This window comes from Merops nubicus, unplaced genomic scaffold (assembly GCF_000691845.1).
Source record: "Merops nubicus isolate BGI_N331 unplaced genomic scaffold, ASM69184v1 scaffold31976, whole genome shotgun sequence".
Lineage (NCBI taxonomy): Eukaryota > Metazoa > Chordata > Aves > Coraciiformes > Meropidae > Merops > Merops nubicus.
Window position 1 is genome coordinate 1 of NW_008616104.1, and position 370 is coordinate 370.

The window sequence follows — 370 nt, forward strand, 5'->3', positions numbered from 1 at the left end:
GTGCCAGCGCCGCAGCAGGTACAGCCCCGCCAGCGCCGCCGCCAGGTACAGCCACATCCTCGGGCGCCGGCTCGGCGACAGCCTGCGACACCGTCCGTGTTCGAGCTGTACATATAGGGCAGGAACGAGGGACCAGCCCCAGCCTGGCACTGGGCAGTGCTGCTGGTGGAGCCGGGGACTGGGGGTTGCCCAGGGGCACGCGGGGGCAGAGGCTGGGAAAATAGAGTGCAATTCATGGCTTTGCCTCACACAAATCCACGTGCCCGGGGCTCGGCTTTGGCCCTTCATGAATATCTGGGCTGGCAGGGTGGGTCCCTGCGCCGTGGGGCCGGATTGGGCTCAACTTCCCTGACAGGCTCCGCAGCCCTGT